This window comes from Anoplolepis gracilipes, chromosome 12, assembly GCF_047496725.1.
Source record: "Anoplolepis gracilipes chromosome 12, ASM4749672v1, whole genome shotgun sequence".
Lineage (NCBI taxonomy): Eukaryota > Metazoa > Arthropoda > Insecta > Hymenoptera > Formicidae > Anoplolepis > Anoplolepis gracilipes.
Window position 1 is genome coordinate 456,446 of NC_132981.1, and position 21,522 is coordinate 477,967.

Here is a 21,522-nt window from a genome sequence, read left to right on the forward strand (position 1 = left end):
TATTTGTTACAATGGTTTATAATAAGAAAAAAAAATAATAAAGATTTACGAAAATGTAATATGTGTTACGGCGCGATTTCGCACACGGTCGTGTCGTCCGATCTATGGTCTCGGTTAGCTCGCGAGAATCGGCGGGTCGGCGCGATTTTAGGCACTTAATAAAAGAACAGGGTTGAATAAAGGGGAAAGAACGGCGGTGAAAGGGAAGGGAAATGGACTTACTACTTAGGCAGATTTGTTGCATTTTTAGCTGCTGGTCAGGTCGTGGCCCAGTTGTGGCTCTTGCTTGGCAGGTGGTCGTTGTTGGGCACTGACTCTAATAGTTTTCAAAACTTAATCAAGACTCCCGATATGTGAAACGAATTCCTTGTCAGCGAACGATCGAAAATAGGAATGAGCGGGAGTAACTGTGCCGAATGAATCTAACGTTGTACTATCGACTGATTTGAATTTTTTGGGTTTTTGGTGTTCGTAATGCGCGAGTCTTCCCTTTTTATATTAAATCTTGAGGGCGTGTTAACAATTTGGACGGGGGTATTTTTGAGATTTTGACGTGTAAAAAGCTGTCGTTCGGTGAGATCCTTCTCCTCCTTATTTTTTATTGTTGCTGATTGGTGAGCTCTGTACGGCCTCTTAGGAAATTTGGAGATTCTTCATTTGATTATCTCCTGTGATTATGCAGCTGTTTTTATCCATTTATTTATTTAGGGGATCTCGCTATCGATCCTTTTCGGTCATTTCTTTGAACATCGATTTCAATGTTTAAAACATTTTTTCGTTCCGCGGCCCTCTTATGACTGGTCGGGCAATTATTGCTTTATCTTTATAGAAGGTAAAGACGTGGAGCCGACAATGCGTAGCGGCATTATTTGTTTCTTTCTTAGGATTATGCAGCTGTGTTTGTCGATTTATTCATTTAGAGGATCTCACTATCGGTCCTTTCCGGTCGTTTCTTTTGACATCGTTTTCAATGTTTTAAAATATTTTTCGTCGCGCGATCCTTTTTATGATTAGTCGGACGATTATTGTTTATTTCGTGGGAGAAAAACGTGGAGCCGACAGGACGTAACAATATGTTGGCACCAAATTTAAGTTAGTAACAAATTTTGTTCTTGCAGTTTACTCTTATAACTTTGCACGCTAAGCGGTTTTCAATCATTGTTTACACTTATTTTGCAAATAAAAAATTCCAAAGTTGAATATTTTGAGAGCAACAAATTCAGATAATATGCTGGCACCAAATTTAAGTTAGCAAAAAATTGTTTTCTTATAGTTCATTCTTATAATTTTATTCTGCTAATAGGTTTTCCGTTGTTTTTAACTTTATTTTGCAAGCAACAAATAAGCAACAAATTTTCACATTATTTTTAAATACAGTTTTTTAGTTAATATACAGGGTGTCCCCGAATTGGCGGATCAACTCTCGTCGGTAGATAGAGCGTATTAAACTGAAGAAAAAAATCTTATATCATTTTGCTAAATTCGCAATAATTAATAAAATATAAATTAATAAAGATCGGCCAATCCGTGCCAGTATAAGCGTGCGGCGCGAAGAAACCTTCCAGTTGTTACTTGATACTAGGCGCGCGGCAAGACGTAAACGCAGAACGCACTGTACGTGTCTCTTTAAGTACGCCGTTTGTACGTCCTTTGTATGTTCTTTGTAGACCGCTCTGCCTACTGTCTCGCCGCGCGCCTAGTATCAAATAACAAGTAGGAGGCTTCTTCGTGCCGCGCGCTTATCCTGGCACGTATTGGCCAATCTTTATTAATTTATATCTTATTAATTATTGCGAATTTAGCAAAATGATATAAGATTTTTCTCTTCAGTTTAACACTTTCTATCTACCCACGAGAGTTGATCCGCCCATTCGGGGACACCCTGTATATTTTTCCGCTAACTTGATCTTCTTTTAGCGGAACATCGTTTTTTAAAAAAAATTACAAGAGCAACAAATTTTTTTCTTTGGCAACTTTTTAGCAACAAATAAAAATATTAATTAAAATTTGTTCTGCTCATTTTGTTCCGCTAACTTATAAGATGTCAGTACGTACGGTCAGAAATGTTTAACAGCCCATACAATGGCTAGTAGCTCCTTTTCGGTGGTACTATAATTTCATTCAGCGTTGTTCAGCACCCTGCTTGCGTAAGCGATTGGCTTGTCGCTGCCTATCTTTCTCTGTAACAGTATCGCTCCGATTGCATGGTCAGATGCATCGGTGGTCACATTGAATTCCTCTGTGAAATCAGGGTATTTTAATGGTGCCGTCATTAATTTTTCCTTGAGAGCATCGAATACGTGCTGTTGCTCTGTGGTCCACGCGAATTTTTCTGTTTTCTTCGTTAGCTTAGTTAGCGGTCTGGCTATTTTCGAAAAATCTTAAATAAATCGTCGGTAGTATTCTGCCAGCCCTATGAAGGATTGTATGTCTTTCACTCTTTTCGGCGTTGGAAAATTCTTTATGGCCGTTAGTTTTGATGGATCTGGTGAGATCCCCTTTTCTGAAATTATATGCCCTAGATAAATTACTTCTTTTCGTAGAAATTCGCATTTATCTGGTTGTAGTTTTAGGTTATTCTCTCGGTTAGTCTCTTCAGTACTTCTTTGAGTCGCTTGTTGTGGTTCTCCAGGCTTGTTCCGTATATAACAATGTCATCTAGGTAAACTAGGCATTTGAGCCCTTGCAATCCTGTCAGGATGGAATTTATTAGTCGTTGAAAAGTTGCTGGCGCATTTTTTAACCCGAACGGCATTCGGTTAAACTCATAATGTCCGTAGGGTGTTGAAAATGCTGTCTTTTGTTTATCTTGCTCAGCCATCGGTATCTGGTGATACCCTGATGCCAAGTCCAGTGTGATAAAGTATTTTGCGTTTCCTAACTGATCTAATATGTCAGTTATATTAGGTAGTGGAAACGAATCTCCTATTGTTAAGTCATTGAGAAAATCTACTACTATTTGGAGCTTTGGTTTCCCGGATGCGTCTGCCTTTTTTGGGACCACTAATAAAGGTGCGTTCCATTGACTAGCGCTTGTTTGAATTATATCGTCTTCTAACATTTTTCTCACTTGTTTATCTACCTCTGCTTTATGTTTTTCCGGAAGGCGATATAGTTTTACGTTAACCGGCGAAGAGTTAGTTCGCGTCTTGATTTCGTGTTTTACTGTTGTACTTGTCAGGGGTTCTCCCTCCACATGGAATACGTCCGCGTATTGTTCGCATATATTTTCAAGAGCCTGTTTTTCTTCTGTATTTAAATGGTCTGTTCGCAATAACTGTAAAATGTGTGCGGGCCGCGGTAAACTAAGATTCTGGTTTTTTCGTGTTTGTATCGTATTGACTTCCGCTGCGTTATCATGTGCGATTTCCTCGAGGGTGACAATGGGTGTGCATATGTCGACTTCTTTTTCCGTGGTGTTAATAATGCTAATCGGGCATATATGTTTTTCAGCTTTTACCATACAGTTTCCTATGTATACGCCCGGTACGGTTTCTTTGGCCTGCACGAGGCCGACTCTACTCCCTTCCGTAGCAGTTATTATAGTTTCGCTACGTGGTTTTAAAATGATTTTATTGAATGGGTAGAGTTTTACGGTGGAATCTCCTATTTTTAGTACCGCGCGTTAGTAGTCACAAGACACGGAGTGTTTTCGTAGGAAGTCAATCCCCAAAATTCCGTCGTATTCAATCGGAACGTCTTTCACGACATAGAAGGCATGCTATATTTTGATTTTATCTAATATAATTGTAGCGTACATTTTTTCTAATGTATGTATTTGGTGTCCTGTTATCCCTGTAAGCGTAATTCGCTTTTCATATATGAGAGTTTCATTTTTCAAATGTTTAAGTTTTATCAAGGAAATCGTTGATCCAGAATCATAAAGCATTTTTACTCTATCGCGTTTTGCTTCGCGCATTGGCAAGTTTGCTATTAGTAGTTCGGTTGGGTTTTGTGAGCGCGGGGTATTTTTTAAATGTGCTACCCGGTATGTTGATGCAGGTCGCGGCTGTTTGCTTCTGGTTTCTTCTTGTCCGTCATCACTATCGCTATTTGTTGAGGCAGTGCTTTTCTTTCGCTGACGATGCGGATTCTTATTTTCGCGCGTACTTTCATCGCGTGTTTTGTTATTATTTTCTTTTATTTTACTAGTCGTCGTTCCTGGTCGTCCCTTTAGGCTCCAGCATTCATCTCGGTTGTGTCCGGATTTTTTGCAGCAATTGCAGTATTTACTTATCGCAGTTACTCGCGTAGTTTTATCTGGCTTGGGAAGTACATATTTGCTACTTCGACAATCGGGCCCGAAGTGTCCAGCTTTACCGCATTTGAAGCATTGCGAACTCGAATTCTAAGTTTGTCGCGAAAACTTTGCTTCAACTTTATTTTTATTAAATGAGTTGAGAATTTTTCCCGTATGGCCGATGAGTTTTTCTTCCGAACTCGCTCCGTTTATGGCCTCCTGTAGTGTGGTATATCGTTGAGCTCGGACTAATAGTTTGATATCATCATGTAGTCCCGTTTCAAAATTAATTAGAGCCTGTTTCTTTATCGTCCGTTGGATTGCGCGTTTGAACATGGGCGAATGTTCTTCCCCTTCTATCATTGATTCATATAGTTTCATAGCAAGGTCTACGCGTTGCCCAAAAGCGTGAGCGGTCTCGTTCGTTTTCTGTTTCAGTGAGTTAAATTCTATTTGTAAATGGGTAGTACTCTGTTTTGGTTGATAACAGTCCTCAAATTGTTGTTTTAACTCATCATACGACTGTATGTCTTGTGTTTCAAAGTCTTGCCTGGCCTTTCCTCTTAACTTTGTGTACAGGATCGCTTGCAGTAATGCGTCTTCGTCCAGTAGGTTAAGTGTTCATTGCGTAAGTGTATGAATTTATAAAATCTTTCAAATTACTTCTCGAAGTTCCATCAAATTCCGGAATTAGAGTTCGCGCTTCTTTTAGTGACACGAACTGTGGGGCTATACTCTGTCGATGCCTGACATCGTACTCTGTCCGTCCGTACGTAAGATCTAGATTATTATCGCGGGGTATGTTTCGCGTTTGGTTTAATTCGTCGCGATTGATGTGCATATCTTGCACTTGTTCCCGTAATTCTTTTATTTCCGTTTGCATTTCCCGGAAACTGTGTAAAAGTTCTATGAATACCTCATTATTCGTATTATTACCTATTGCCGGTTCCGCGTTTGCTTGTCGTGCAATGGAATTTCCTCCTGCTTGTGTTCGCATACGCTCAATTTCTCTATCTATTTCTGCTGACGGTACATTCGGTTGTCGGGCCATGTTTGATTCTACAGCGGGCTCGAATATACTTTCGTCAAACGACAAAGGTGAATACGTCCTTCTTACGGAAACGCGGTCGACGGTATTACGGCCAGTAATTGGTCCGTTCGCGTCGGGGTGATTATCAATAGTGTGGTCGAGTTCCTCGTCCGATTGACCTCCTAAATTTCTTCGCATATTTTCGTGAATATCGCGGGTCGCTCCTTCGATTATCTGTTCGGGTGTTACGTGACCGAATCTGTTCGATATTCGCGTTGATATACTAAAAAACCGTGGTCGGTGGAAGGTCACGCGTTTCGCTGGTGCCGACATTCACGCTATATTTTTATAATTAGTTTCTGGGAATCGGTTCGCATTCGCTCGATGTGTTACAATAGTATTGAATTTTGGACTTACAGTAACATTACGGCTCGCATTTTGCGCTCGCTCGTGGTCGTGCTGCTGACGCTGCAGGTTCAACGGCTGCTACGGCGTGCGACGCTGCGTTGTTGATTGTGGAGTTGTCGTAGGTCGTGGCGTTGACTGGCTCGTGTCCTTCTTTAGCTTCCTGGCTGTAGTCTTCTAGGATCTCGCCTGTCCTTGTCACACTATGGTGATTTTCTCCCTAGGTGCAGTAGTCCACTAGTTCCAGCATTCCATCGCTGCCACCAGTTGCTAGTTGAGCGACACGAGTTCGAGATTTGCCGGAAGGAACGGACCAGAGGAGTTCCAAGATGTGAAGTAGAATGACTTAGTCGGATTTAGCAAATAAGCGTCTTTTAATTTTACAAGGTGTGATTACACGATTCTCTTCGCTTCCCTGCTTGGTTGTCGGATACTCGCTTTCTAACTGTTGATTCACTTAGGCTGATCAGTTTTCGGTTGTCCGGTACGGCACTTGATAATACTAACTTAATTTCGCGACTGCCCGCGCGTCTAAGTGCGGGCGGGTTTTTATCGTGCTGTGTACTTGCGCACAATTCGTACAGGTCGTTTAACCTACATCGGGTGCAAGCAGGTCCAAAGGTCGGAATTCTTTGCTTGCACCCTGTCGCAATTGTCGTCACGGTATTCCGGTTTTCACAATCGTTCCGCGCGAGGATCGTTGTGTCATTAGTTCGCGCGGTCAATGCTCCGCATTCACGGTATGTGGAGCTTCTCGCCTTATTTCACATATTGGTTATAGCTTATTGGGCTATAACAATTTTGTTTTCTATAATTTTTGATTTAAATTTTCTTTCTTTAAGATTTCTATTAATGACATTTTCTTACTCTTCTTCATCTTCCGTTTCGGTTTCAAGGACTTTATTTAATAGATCGATCTTTTCTCCAACCTTTTCGATTTCTTCCTGATTGTTATGAATTTCATGTATTGCTTTAGTCTTATCAATATTCTGTTTAGTAGTTTGGCTCCTGGTTTGAATTTTATTTTGTTGAGGAAGATCATATAATATAATTTCTGAATTTAATTCTTCCGATGGGAAAATATCGATGTCATTATTGATTGAATTATCATCCTGTAATTTTTCTTCATCTTCAGAATCAGACAGATATAATTTGAAGTCATCGTCTTCTTCTTCGTCGTCGCTTTCCTCCAACATTTGAGAGATTATTTGTGCGTCTTCAGAATTATTCGGGTTTAAAAATTTTTTATTGCATATAATTTTACAGTCTGCTTCATCGATATCTATAAGATTCCTTGATAGCGCATCCGCGTTTACATTAGTTTTTCCTGCTTTATATACAACTTCATAGTCATATTCTGCTAATTTTAATCTCTAACGAAGAATTCTCATATTTGCATTTTGTGCATTTTTAAACCACATTAAAGATTTGTGATCAGTAACCATAGTAAATTTTCTTCCATATAAATACGAAAATGTTTGACATAAGAGATAATAGCTAGTGCTTCTTTTTCATATGTGTCATACTTTAATTCGTTATCTGTCAGTGTCCTTGAGGCATATGCTATAGGTCGATCTTTATTTATTTCCCCTTGCGACAATATGCCTCCTACTGCTATTCCAGAAGCATCTGTAGTTAAAATGAATGGTTTGGAGAAATCCGGATATTGTAAAACAGGTTCTTCACACAATTTTCGTTTTAAGGCATGGAAAGATTCTTCTTGTTCTAAAGTCCATTCGAAACGAGTGTCGTTTTTTAACAAGGTTGTCAGTTGTTTAGCTAATTTAGAGAAATTTGGTATAAACCGTCTGTCAAATTTATAATGTCCAAATGGAGTGGTGAAAGCTGTTATGACTGTCCATGGGATCCATTTTAATTTGATAGAATCCAGATGCTAAATCACACACCGAAAAATATCGAGCTCCTCCCAGTTGATCTAAAATATCGATGATATTAGCAAAGGCGTCTCCGATAGTTTTATCGTTTAGCGCTCGAAAATAGGAAACCATCTTCCATCGTTTGTTTCCTTTGGAATTTTTTTTTTTTTTTTGGGCACGATCCATATGGGAGTATTATATGGTGATTGTGATTGTTTTACTATTTTTCCTTACAGAAGTTCTTCTACCTGCTTATTTATTTTCTCTTTGTGTATTTGAGGAAATCGATACTAACGAGTGTTTATAGGTTGGTCGTCTATCGTAGATATTCGATGTTGTAAAACGTGTGTGGCAGTTAATTTTTCTCCAGGAATATGAAATCGGTCCAAACTATTCATTATTAATTTTACTACGCTTGTTCGTTCGATTTCATTTAAGTGGTCTAAGCGTAAAAATTCAAAAATCGCTGTAGGGCGATCCGTCTCTTTCTCCGCAGACATTATGAAACATTGGCGATATTTTGAATTTACTTTTTTAAGTTGTTGTTTTTCTTTATTTTTTGATTTGCCCTTTCGCGTAAATCCATCAAGAATTTCTTGAGATCTTTTTAATGATAATTTAAAAATTTTCAATGAAGGTTTACTTTTATGTTTAGAGCTTTGAAATTTTCCAATCAAATTTTCAATATTTATGTTGTATTTTTGTGCCTCTGTCAAGAGGGTTTTTAATGAAATATGAGAGATTTCTGATTCGTTATCATTTTTTCTCTCAGGTAATCCAATCTTTGGAAATTTAATATTTAGGAAGAGTAAAAGACTTTTCCCTTTTTTGGAAATAAGAGGTAGTGAGGTTTGGCAATTTCTTTCCTTGTAATTGACGGAATTAGGATTTTCTATTGAGGTTTGGAAACTTCCCTCAGAAATCCCAGAATTTTCCTTTTCTTGGGGGCTTTGACAGTTTTTCCCTTCAAGGATTTTTAAATCTTCAGGAGAGGTTTGGTAATTTCCCTCTCCAAGAATGATTGGATTATTTAAATTTTCAGGAGAGGATGGAAAATTTACCTCTCCAAGAATGATTGGATTTAAATTTTCAGGAGAGGATGAAAAATTTACTTCTTCAAGGACAATTTGATTGTTTAAATTTTCAGGAGAGGATGGAAAATTTACCTCTCCAAGAATGATTGGATTATCCACAAATCTGTCATTTAAATTATCTTGGGTCTCCTTTTTTGTCTTGGTTCGTTTTTATTTTATTTTCATTTTCTTTCCCATTCCCTAGGGTCAATATTTCCTCTTCGTCTTCACTATCAATTTCTTCGATAATGATATTAATCTGCTCTTCATCATTAGTTTTATTTTCCGTGTTAATTTTGCTTTTTTAGTCGTCGAATATTTTTCTCCCATTTATTAGTTTTTCCTGGTTTAAGGTCTCGTATTTTGGTTCGTAATCACTAAATAGATTATTTAATGGATTTAAATGTAAAGTTGGAACATGGACTTCTGTTTCTTCATCTAATGTACTTATTACATTCAAATACGCTTTTCCAGATGTTTTCTACAATAGTACCTTCTAGATAAATTCCATGTATTATTTTTATACGTAGTATGTATCCTACGTTAACTTCTGGATTTTCTATTCTTACATAAAATAACGATTCGGAGCGCGGAGGTACTATAATCGCTTCTGGCGATAAGAACGGTATTTTGATTCCGGATACATCCAGATGTCCTCGTGCGTAATCTATTTTAGATGAGGTTTGTTTGAAAAAATCATTTCCCAAAATTTCGAATTGCGAGATCGGAAAGTCATTCGATACGATGTGAAAAGCGACTGGTATTCCGAAGAGAATTAATATAATTTCCCCTAGTGTATAAACGGGGTATTTGTTAATACCATTTAATTTTAAAATGTTAAAATAATTAATATCTGTTCTTTCAGGTACTAAATTTTCTTTGATTATATTTGGTCCGGATTCTGTATCTAACATAAAGGTTATACGAGTAATTATATTTTCGATGTTGATTTGAATAGTAGGCACGCGACTGTGTTTGTCTAAATTTATCGTGACAGGTCGCACTTTTCTTTCAGGGCTGTCTAATTTAGCGCTTATGGTTTGGACGGGTGCGTTCCCTTTTCGGTCCCTTGTGGTGCACCTGACGTCGAGGGACCGTTGTAGTTTCCCGAATTATTTTTTCGATTATGAGTAAGGTGTTTTTAACAATCTTCGGAGATGCCTTTGTTCCTTACAATAACGGCAGAAAGAAGAATCTTTTGATCCCGCTTGTTGATTCATTTTAGATCGGCAATCTTTGGCGATGTGTCCAAAATTATTGCAAATTTGGTAGACAGTTTTGTTTTTATTTTCCGCTCTACGTTCTGCGTTTTGTTTTTTCCAACAATTATTAGCCGTATGACCTGGCTTGTCGCACCACTGACGGGTTATAGTGGTTTTATTGCCTTGGTTTTCGATTTTACTTTGTTGACACGATTTTGCTTCGTGATTAGATTTTGAGCATAATTGGCAAATGATTGACTGTTCTTGAATTGCATTTACAGGTTGGCGAGATTGAGGATCTCTTAAACGGCATTTGTCGGCACTGTGTTCCCGTTTCTTACAAATTTGACATATTAAAATCTCAGTTCCTAGCCCGGATTTATTATAATTTTGCGGGAGGGACTGAGTAAGTTTCCAGCAATTAGTAGCCACATGCCCGTCCTTTAAACAGATTTGACACGACTCTCGTGCTAGACTAACGGTCTTATTTTTGCTAGCGAGATCTCCTGTTTCTTTTCGCAAGTCGGTCATCTCTCGAAGCTCTCTTTCTATCCTTAGAGCGTCGGCTACGGTACTTTATATGTCTAGATTTCTTGTTATTCTTCGCTCTATTTCAGGTTTTAATCCCCTTATAAAGCATTTATTTATGTCTCTTTCTAATGAACTTTTGATATTTTGATCTAGTAGAGTATTTCCGGGGCCTTTATGTCCCTCTAAAATTTGTTTACCGAGAAGTTTAACTCGATTTGCATATGTAATTACATCCTCGTCAATTTTTTGATAAATGCAACCTAATTCCTTTTGTAACTGATAAACATTTTTCGATGGCCCATAAATCTGTTTTAAGTATGAGGTTACCTGCGATACGGTATTAAAATCTTGATCTTGTATTGTACGTCGAGCTTTCCCGACAATTCTAGTTCGCAATATCTTTGTAAATTGAGGTTCGACTTCTCTAGGCAACATAGATTTTGCCTCCTCACATCCCTCAATAAAATAACTTAATGTATATATATATTGTCATATGTATAAAATCAATTATGTATAATTGATTTTATTTATTTATATTATTATATTCTTTTCACGTTATCTTTCATTCGTATGGCTTTTCTTTTTCCTTACATACAAATAATTTATGTATTTCCATTTTATAACTTTCGTGAAATACGCAATGAGTTATTTTCTCTTTCTATTTTGCTATTCTAAATATCTCTACATATAATTGTTTACTTTGATATAAAAATAATTCTTATGACAATTGATTTTATTTATTTATATTATGAAACATGTATATAAAGTGGTATATGAATACTTCACTTTTATGCTATTTTGTATATATATATTTCATAACTATATATATATATAAATATATATATATATATATATATATATATATATATATAAATATATGTTGTGAAACATATATACAAAATAGCATAAAAGTGAAGTATTCATATATCACTTTATATACATGTTTCATAATATAAATAAATAAAATCAATTGTCATAAGAATTATTTTTATATCAAAGTAAACAATTATATGTAGAGATATTTAGAATAGCAAAATAGAAAGAGAAAATAACTCATTGCGTATTTCACGAAAGTTATAAAATGGAAATACATAAATTATTTGTATGTAAGGAAAAAGAAAAGCCATACGAATGAAAGATAACGTGAAAAGAATATAATAATGAATTAGCAGAGAGAAAAAAAAGAATATAAATGTAGGAATATAAATTGAAAAAGAAAGAGGAAAGGAAGAATAAATAAATAAATTTATGAATTAAATTTTTTTATTTATAGGTCATTTTTTATATAAATGTGTGTGTGCGTATGTGTATGTGTGTGTGTGAAAAATAGAGAAAATAAAATTTATAAAATTAATAATAAGGGTATCCTGGGGCGGGAGGTGCGGGAATGTATCCAGCTGGTGCAGGCTGGTGTGCGAGAATGTATCTGGCTGATGCGGACTGCGCGGGAACGTATCCGGCTGGTGCGGCTTGAGCGGGAACGTGTCCAGCTGGTGCGAGCTGCGCTGGAACGTATCCGGCTGGTGCGGGCTGCGCGAGAACATATCCGGCTGGTGCGGATGGCGCAGGCACATATCCGGCTGGTGCGGGTGGCGCAGGCACATATCCGGCTGGTGCGGGTGGCGCAGGCACATATCCGGCTGGTGCGGATGGCGCAGGCACATATTCGGCTGGTATGGATGGCGCAGACACGTATCCGGGTGGTGCGGACGGTGCGAGGACATGAACGACTGGTGCGGGCGGCGCGAGGACGTTTCCAGATTGTAAATACGTCGCCGGCATGTACGTACGTGCTTGCATACCGGAGACGTATTTTCTGTGCCTCCTTCTTTCTTTGTTGACGGCCTGCCGCACCGCATCGTTCATACGCTGAAAAGAAAAAAATATTTAATATTTTTATATGTGTACGTGTATATACAGGATGTCTCAGAATGACCGTATCACCTCTCGAGTGCAGGTAGAGCGGGTTAAATGGAATAGAAAAGTCCTGTACCATTTTGCGATTTTCAGAATAATTATTGAGAAATTAATTTACAAAGATCGGCAAATCTGGCACGAGTATCAGCCCGCTACAAGAAAGATGGCGAGAAAGACGGCCCACCGCTAGGCCGATCACTAAATAATAATCGCTAATCTATTGTTTTTATCAACGCTTCTCGTCTATACCCTTGGTAACCGCAAGGCAATGGCGCCTATTTACGCCGTGCACGCTTAGCGACCGTCCTTAGGGCCGTCCTTCTCGCCATCTTTTTTGCAGCGGCCTGATACTCGCGCCGGATTTGCCGATCTTTGTAAATTAATTTCTCAATAATTATTCCGAAAATCGCAAAATGGTACAGGACTTTTCTATTCCATTTAACCCGCTCTATCCGCTCACGAGCGTTGGCTCGTTAGTTATGAGACACCCTGTATATATATATATATATACAAGGTGTCTCATAACTAACGAGCCAACGCTCGTGAGCGGATAGAGCGGGTTAAATGGAATAGAAAAGTCCTGTACCATTTTGCGATTTTCGGAATAATTATTGAGAAATTAATTTACAAAGATCGGCAAATCCGGCGCGAGTATCAGGCCGCTGCAAAAAAGATGGCGAGAAGGACGGCCCTAAGGACGGTCGCTAAGCGTGCACGGCGTAAATAGGCGCCATTGCCTTGCGGTTACCAAGGGTATAGACGAGAAGCGTTGATAAAAACAATAGATTAGCGATTATTATTTAGCGACCGGCCTAGCGGTGGGTCGTCTTTCTCGCCATCTTTTTTGCGGCGGGCTGATACTCACGTTGGATTTGCCGATCTTTGTAAATTAATTTCTCAATAATTATTCTGAAAATCGCAAAATGGTACAGGACTTTTCTATTCCATTTAACCCGTTCTACTCGCTCACGAGCGTTGGCTCGTTAATTATGAGACACCCTGTATACAGGGTGTCCCAGAACAACCTTCCGTCCGTAAAATGTCGTATTTCTGACACAATTCTAAGACAATTTTTCCTTTACCAAAATTTGATTTGAAGCGTAGTTTTTGAGTTATAAGCAAAAATAGTTAGCAAATCACACGTCGAGTATAGAAGGCAGGCAGGAACGGCGCGGCGCACCGCGAGCGCGGGCGCAGCTAACCGTCCGACGAGTGATTACCGCCGCATGAGTCGCTAACTATTTTATCTTATAACATAAAATTATGCTTTAAATAAAATTTTGGTAAAGAAGAAAATGTCTTATAATTACGTCAGGAATAAGTGTTCCTTAAAATAACGTTTAATGACCAAAAGTTGTTCCGGATCGCCGACCGTCGGATGATGCAATCAGCTGATTGCTACAAGCGATGTGTGTATGCTGAGTGTGTGCGTAAAAGAAAGGGACAGAGTGAGTGAGAGAAAGAGAGAAATAACTATCTTCGCGACGGCGACGCTCCTTCGATTGTCATCGACATTGTCGTCGACGACGTCAGACCGATCGATATATTAATTTTCCGGCTCAGCTGAGAGACACATCGCGTGTAGCAATCAGCTGATCGCAGCGTCCGACGTTATTTTAAGGAACACTTATTCCTGACGTAATTATAAGACATTTTCTTCTTTACCAAAATTTTATTTAAAGCATAATTTTATGTTATAAGATAAAATAGTTAGCGACCATGCGGCGGTAATCACTCGTCGGACGGTCAGCTGCGCCCGCGCTCGCAGTGCGCCGCGCCGCTCCTGCCTGCCTTCTATACTCGACGTGTGATTTGCTAACTATTTTTGCTTATAACTTAAAAATTACGCTTCAAATCAAAATTTGGTAAAGGAAAAATTGTCTTAAAATTGCGTCAGGAATACGTCATTTTACGGACGGAAGGTTGTTCTGGGACACCCTGTATATATACAATATATAAGAAAGCAAAGTTAAAAAGAAGTATTTCAGAACAAAAGCTATATGATTTCAAAGGAATTTGAAAAATTTAATTGATATTTTCCCAACCCTGGTATGTAATAATGCATAAATATTTTTTTAAATTACCTTTCGTATATTTGACGTTGGTTGGGGCGATGTACCCACATTTTTATTTTTCCTCGCCGTCGTCGCCGTCCTCGCCATCGTCACCGACGTCATCGTCGCCGTAGTCACCGGGGCAGCCGCTTTTGAATACCCCTCGCTACGTGCTAACAAATAATATATTATTTATTTATTATATTCATAAAAAGAGAGAGAGAGAGAGAGAGAGAGATGTTTATTTATTATGCACATACGACATAACGTAAGGAATTAATGAACAGATAGAAAAAGACGATTAAGAGAAACAGAGATAAAAAAAGAAAGAGAGAATGAGTGAGATACAGTGTTTTCACATTATAAACAATATATTATTCATATTTGGCATTAGTGAATATTCGAAAAGTATCAATAGAAAAATATACCTTTCTCCTCTCTTCTCTCTCTCTCTCTCTTCATTGTCAGTGTTCAGTGATACTTGCAAATGAAAAAATATATACATACTCTTTTTCTCTCTCTTTTTATTTTTCTTTCTTTTACATACAAGCTATTGAAAGATTAGATGAACTTTGAAAGAAAAAACATGACTTCAAAATAAACATTTTTTGATATACTAGTTTTCTCTGTACGACGTTTTGTTGTAATATTATATAGTATAAAATTAAAGTTTCGTGACTTCAATAATAATACTAGACTAAAAGAAAATTTCATAGTCTTTTATTTCTTTTCAAAGTTTCTCTGTCTAATTTTTTAACACTATATATATATATATATATATATATATATATATATATATATATATATATATATCTACTATTATACATTATTTTTATATAAAATGTTCGGAAAAGATATTTTGACGAAAAATTATTGTTTTACTTTAAAAAAAAATATTATTTAAAAATCAAATTACAGAAATTAATAATTTCAAAAAATAATTAATAATTTTTATATCAGATGTCAATTAAAATTGTCCTTTTTTTAGTTATGCACTTTTGGAAAATGTCCACATAAATTTTTAAATAGTTTGAAATTCTTCAATAGCACCCCGGGAAAAAAAGGTCCATATAAAATTGGCCATATATGGATTTTGTCAATATCGGAGCATATCTTGCCAAATATAGTTATATATGATAATATAATAATTAAATAAAATCATATATGATATCATATGATTTTATTTAATTATCATATAATATCATATATGACTATACTTGGTAAGACATGATAGTTATTGACAAAATTCATATATGGCCAACTTTTTTTTCCGGGACATTAGAGGAAGAACTAATAAAAATATAGTTAGAGAACTAAAATCTGTATGTAATTATTGGCGATTCTTTGAATCATAATTGTAGCAGTACATTTTTTGTCTTGAATACCCAATTCTTGAAAAAAAAAAATTAACTGAATTTGATTTATTTTGCCTCTTTTTTTGAATAATTGAAATTTTTTGCAAAAATACCTTTTGCGTTATTACACTATTTCTTATTATTATTTATGTGCACACTCACGCGCGCGTGCATAAATAATCGTGAAACAGTTACTATATTTGAAAAATAAAAGTACAGTCTTTTGTTTATCTAATATTAAAATAAAAATTTATTTAATATATATATATATTATAGTAGTTAGTGCCAGAGGCGATCTATTCGTGTGCTGGATGAAAAAATATTTTATATCAGATGTGGTTTGCATGAACACTCTGAAACTATTTATCCCAGAGGCAATTTCCGTATGCTGGGTATTTAAAAATTATTTATCCCAGAGGCGATCTTTCGTGTGCTGGATGAAAAAATATTTTATATCAGATGTGGTTTGCATGAACACTCTGAAACTATTTATCCCAGAGGCAATTTCCGTATGCTGGGTATTTAAAAATTATTTATCCCAGAGGCGATCTTTCGTGTGCTGGATGAAAAAATATTTTATATCAGATGTGGTTTGCATGAACACTCTGAAACTATTTATCCCAGAGGCAATTTCCGTATGCTGGGTATTTAAAAATTATTTATCCCAGAGGCGATCTTTCGTGTGCTGGATGAAAAAATATTTTATATCAGATGTGGTTTGCATGAACACTCTGAAACTATTTATCCCAGAGGCGATTTTCGTGTGCTGGGTATTAAAAAATTATTTATCCCAGAGGCGATTTCCGTGTGCTGGATATTTAAAAGTTATTTATCCTAGAGGCGATCTATTCGTGTGCTGGATGAAAAAATATTTTATATCAGATGTGGTTTGCATGAACACTCTGAAACTATTTATCCCAGAGGCAATTTCCGTATGCTGGGTATTTAAAAATTATTTATCCCAGAGGCGATCTTTCGTGTGCTGGATGAAAAAATATTTTATATCAGATGTGGTTTGCATGAACACTCTGAAACTATTTATCCCAGAGGCAATTTCCGTATGCTGGGTATTTAAAAATTATTTATCCCAGAGGCGATCTTTCGTGTGCTGGATGAAAAAATATTTTATATCAGATGTGGTTTGCATGAACACTCTGAAACTATTTATCCCAGAGGCGATTTTCGTGTGCTGGGTATTAAAAAATTATTTATCCCAGAGGCGATTTCCGTGTGCTGGATATTTAAAAGTTATTTATCCTAGAGGCGATCTATTCGTGTGCTGGATGAAAAAATATTTTATATCAGATGTGGTTTGCATGAACACTCTGAAACTATTTATCCCAGAGGCGATTTCCGTGTGCTGAATATTTAAAAATTATTTATCCCAGAGACGATCTATTCGTGTGCTGGTTGAAAAATATTGTATATCAAATGCGGTTTGCATGAGGATTACAGTTTTTTCAAGATGTTGAAAACGCATTTGTTATAAAAATATATAATTATTAATTTTTAGTACCAATTAGATAAATATTTGTAAACAAAAGACTGTACATTTATTTTTCGAAGAATAGTGATAAAATAAATCTTTTTACATCAACTTCACATAATATTAATTTATTTTTTGCAGGCGACAATTATTGAAGCTAATGAAGACCGAAGATGACTCCAAGAGCACTAACATTAGTACGGGTACTATCGACGGATCCATCGATTTTCGTAAATCGACAGAATCACTTCCTGATGTGACGGATTCGAACGTTAGTACCCAGACAATACAGTGCCTGGAGTCAACCTCACATACAGGTATGTGTAATGAAAATGTCGATCATTGCGAAGATAACTATTTTGTTATCGATAATGACCCTCTGGATATAAATCATATCCAGGAAAGCATGCCTGAAGGCCGTCGCATTGTCGATATTTCTTTCATGTGGAATGAAATCCACAGAACATTCAATAATCATGCGCGAGGTATAGAGTGCCAATTTAAAGATTGGAAACTCATAAATTCTCGTCGCATTGGATTCATGACGCAATTATTTTTCAAGTGCCAAATGTGCAATTATAAAGCCAACATTTGGTCAGAACCCAGAAAATCAGAAACATTGGACATTAATACAGCTGTTGTAGCAGGCACTGTTGTACAATGGGAATTGGTTATGCCCAGCTTGAAGAGCTGTGTGCAGCCATAAATGTTCCTTGCATATCTGAAACGACTTACGTCAAATACAGAGAGAATGTGGTTGACGATTTTCAAAAGACAGCCATTGAAAATATGAAAATGGCTGCCGAAGTTGAAAAGCAGCTCGCGCTGGAAAAAAACGAAGTTAATATATACCGTATAAACGGTATTCCGTATATAACAGTCGTGACAGATGGTAGTTGGATGAAGAGATCGTACGGCACCGCCTACAACTCTCTTTCCGGTATTGGAGCCATAATTGGTTACCGCGCGGGAAAGATTCTCTTCGTCGGTATCCGCAATAAGTACTGCACATTATGTGATGTAGCACAGCGTAAAGGTATTGACCAAGAGCTCACAAATGCTACAAAAACTTTGATCGCAACGCAAGCTCCACAAGTATGGAAAGCGATGCGATCGTGGAAGGTTTCAAATGTAGCCTCGAAATGCATGGACTGATTTACAAAACTGTTGTTGCCGATGGTGACAATAGTGTATATCAGGCCATTGTTGATAACAGACCATACACTCAACATAATGTGATAGTAAAAAAAATAGAAAGTACTAATCACTTGCTTTGCAATTTATGTAAAAAGCTGAAAACTGTGGCAGAGACGACTCAGCCAAAAACCATGCAGAGACGGCATAGTTTTGTAAAATTGCGAAATGTTGTAAAGCACAATATTTTAAATATGCGTAAAGAAATAGAAAAGGCCGCCGAGCTACGGGAAAAGAGGAACAAACATCTCAACATCATAAGGCTATGGAATTGCAAACAGATATATTGAACATTCCTAGCCATGTTTTTGGTGAACTTAAGCGATGCGAAGCACGCGGTCATATACGCAAAGAGAATGGTAATGAAACAATAAATTATGTATACCATTTCTAGAAAAATACGGTCTGCATCAAAAAATAGAAGGTGCCATCAAATATCTCAGTGGTTATTCCGACAGCTTGTTGCTAAATTTTACCAATAATCCTGCAGAATCGTTCAATTCGATAATCTACAAAGAAATAGGTGGAAAGCGTATTATGTTTGGTAAACGAGGCTCTTACAATGCAAGAGTTGCGGGAGCAGTAGTTCAATACAATACGCAACAAGTCCTTACACAATTGCATCAAGCATGTGTAAAACTGTTCCGCCTATTATCGAGAATTTGGAAAAACGACAAATAAAAGCAAAAACCAGAGAATCTCGACAAACACAGGGAAGGCAGACAAAATTAAAACAAGAGTCAGATCGTTATTACGGTCCGCAATCGCAAAAACTGGATCTTCCATCCGATATGTTCGAACAACTTCGACAAAATAATTTAGAAAAGTTGTCCGAAAATGGAAAAATTGGCAAAAAATTGAACTTGAAACCAGAGACCAAAATAAATCCGAATTATGGTTGTCATTAAGACGTGAAATGTTAACGGCATCTAATTTTGGAACCGTATGTCGCATGAGACCGACAACGTCTTTTGCTGCGACTGTCAAAAATATTTTATATCCTCCATCTATTGATAATGCGACTATGAAATATGGTCGCGATAAAGAGGAAATAGCAAGGAAATAACTGGCGATGAAATTAAATAAAGAGATAAAACGTTGCGGGTTATTTATCGATACTAATAATCCATTCTTGGGTGCGTCTCCTGACGGACTTATTGAAGAAAATGGTCTTGTGGAAATTAAATGTCCTTTGTCGGCTGAACATTTAACAGCAGAAAAAGCCATAGAGACATTTCCTTCTTTAAAAGCTATTTTTGATAAAAAAGATCCTAATAAAATGAATCGGAATCACCGATTTTTATCAAGTTCAAGGTCAATTAAATATAACACAGCGAAAATATTGCATTTTTGCTGTTTGGACGCCGAAAAGTATTAAAATAGTGCAGATTAGTACAGACAATACGTTCTGGAAAAATCAAATGCTGCCTTTTTTAACACGCTTTTATCACGAATGCATGCTTCCAGAAATATTGGATAGTCGCCATAATAGGCATATGCCAATCAGAGATCCAAATTATATCACAGAAGCTAAAGTAGAAGCAGCTAAACAATTAATTAATCGAAAATCTGTTCGGCAAAATATTATAGAAAACGAAAATCTCCAAGAAAAAAAAAGATATAAAACTAATATTTTGCCCACAGAAGCAGCAAATACTGCTACTACTACTGCTGCTGCTGCTGCTACTGATGCTACTGCTTTGGATACAGATCAAGATGATGATTGTATCATAGTTAATTATTCAAATCACAAACGTGATATAACTAAAGATGATTTAGCAAGACATGAAAAAATTTTAAATGCGATTGCTCCTCTCTTTGTTATAATGAATAATATCTTGCCTATCGATAGCAAAATAAACGATGAATCATTAGATCGTTTTTTGCGTATTGTTAGAGAAACTTCAGATTATGAAATACAAAGTGTGCAATATCTGGAGTTCCCTCATATGATTGCAGCCAGTCAAAGTAAGAAAAGCTTACAAATCATTGGAGGCAATTGTAGTGATCACTGGAGATGTATTTTCTTTGATGGCATCAAACTTCACGTATATGACAGTCTACAGCCAGGTGGCTGTACATACAAGTTGGTAGCTAAAGAGAAAAACTATATACATCTACGTTATCCTACAATAAATAAAAGTGATATTATTTTTGAAAAAATTAAAACACAACCTGATGGCATAAGTTGTGGAATTTATGCTGCAGCTTTCACCGCAACTATAGCCTTAGGAGGCAATCCTTGTGAAGAAAGTTACTCGAACAATGTTAAATGTATGAGAGAGCATCTTTTTAACATAGAAAGCAATAAACTGCTGCCTTTTCCTAAATGATTTATCATTATCTTGCAGAAACTCTGCAGAAAAAGATGCCTCAATCTTGTTCGTGAATTGAAATCGGAAAGACGTAAAGATAAATAAAATATTTTGGTTGCGTTCTCACGGGAATGGGCGATGGAGGGGCCCATTCCATATTTTTAATATTCAAAACATATCACATTTTTGATGATTTATCGTTTTTTATACGTTTATTTAAATATATTTAAACGTATACATAACAGTAAAATAGATGTATCTGCTTTATCCGCTTTTATATATTTGAACACAATATTTCTTATATTAATTATTTGCTTTAAAAGAATGAAGTGTGACTATATGCCTAGTAAACACAAAACAACAGTAATATTACATTGTTATATTTTTTCACGCAACAATATAAATGTTATATACAAAGCATGTTATATTGCAATTACATTGTTGAGTGGAAAATTATAACATTGATGTTACATTACTATTGCTTTGTGTTTACTGGGTGTATATGTGTGTGTGTATATGTATATATATATATATATATATATATATATATATATATATATACACATATACACATATAGTTAAACTTCATTTTTCTTAGAAAAGCATATAACTAATATAAGTAATATTGCGAAATTGTGTTGAAATATATAAAGATAGAAAAATGCTATAAAGGCAGATACACATCTATTTTTCTATTATCTATTCGCTGAGATATGTTTAAATAAACATGTACAAGACGAGTAAAAATGTTAAATGTTATCTGATTATTGAAAACAATAGCAGAAATCGCTATTATATGTATAAAGATTTAGTCGATAACGATGGAATTGAAATTATCGGTAT

General features: G+C 36.4%; 2 pseudogenes; one reads left to right on the forward strand and one right to left on the reverse strand.

Moving 5' to 3' along the window:
- Positions 1-9,658: 9,658 nt before the first annotated feature.
- LOC140671969 (uncharacterized) lies at positions 9,659-14,437 on the reverse strand (annotated as a pseudogene).
- Positions 14,438-17,386: 2,949 nt separating this feature from the next.
- Positions 17,387-20,697, forward strand: LOC140671970 (uncharacterized; annotated as a pseudogene).
- The last annotated feature ends 825 nt before the right edge of the window (positions 20,698-21,522 follow it).